The following is a 747-nucleotide window of genomic DNA, read 5'->3' on the forward strand; positions in this document are numbered from 1 at the left end:
ATGTAAGGTCAAAAAACATGTTAGTTTTCTCAAAAAATAGATTTTAATTTTACCTCATTTTAAATGATTCATAAACGACTCGTGCGAAGCAGTTCAAAGAATCAGTCTCTCTAAACCCCACCTTTCCGTGAGCCCTCACTGCTGTGATTGGTCAGATGGCGCAGTCCTTTGTAATTGGTCCAGAGCCATAGAGAGATTGGCTCTGGATTGGTCGTACAGCGCGTGTCGGAAACGAAACATTGCCATGACGGAATGACAGCCCTGGAGACTTGTCAATACATAGAAAAGATGGTATCGATTGTACCTTACCAATTCGAGCCAGAGTCTGATGATGAAACGGCTGAACTGGATGATCGACAAGAGACTGATTCGCAAGCACAACTGGAGCAGGACGTTTCTCAGTGGTAAGTGTCAAATGTTAAAGGTGCAGTAGGAGATCTTGGAAAATGCTAGCTTTAGCCTGATAGCACTGAAACTGAACGTCCCACCCTCCCTGCAATCGCCGTCCAAAGCCACGCCCCTGAATGCATATACGCTCACAGACCAGAATACCAGAGACAACATTACTACAATAGGCTACATCAGCGGTTCCCAATTCCATTTCTCACGCCCCCCACTCCCCACATTTCTTATGTATCTCTTATCACGTGCGACGTTTGTTCTATTCGACCATAAGTTCCCTGTGAAGTGGACATCACCGGATATTCCACCATGATTCCAGTTCGAAACGAGCGTATACTTTATGAT

Source organism: Sinocyclocheilus anshuiensis, unplaced genomic scaffold, assembly GCF_001515605.1.
Source record: "Sinocyclocheilus anshuiensis isolate Anshui unplaced genomic scaffold, SAMN03320099.WGS_v1.1 scaffold112, whole genome shotgun sequence".
NCBI classification, from domain to species: Eukaryota; Metazoa; Chordata; class Actinopteri; order Cypriniformes; family Cyprinidae; genus Sinocyclocheilus; species Sinocyclocheilus anshuiensis.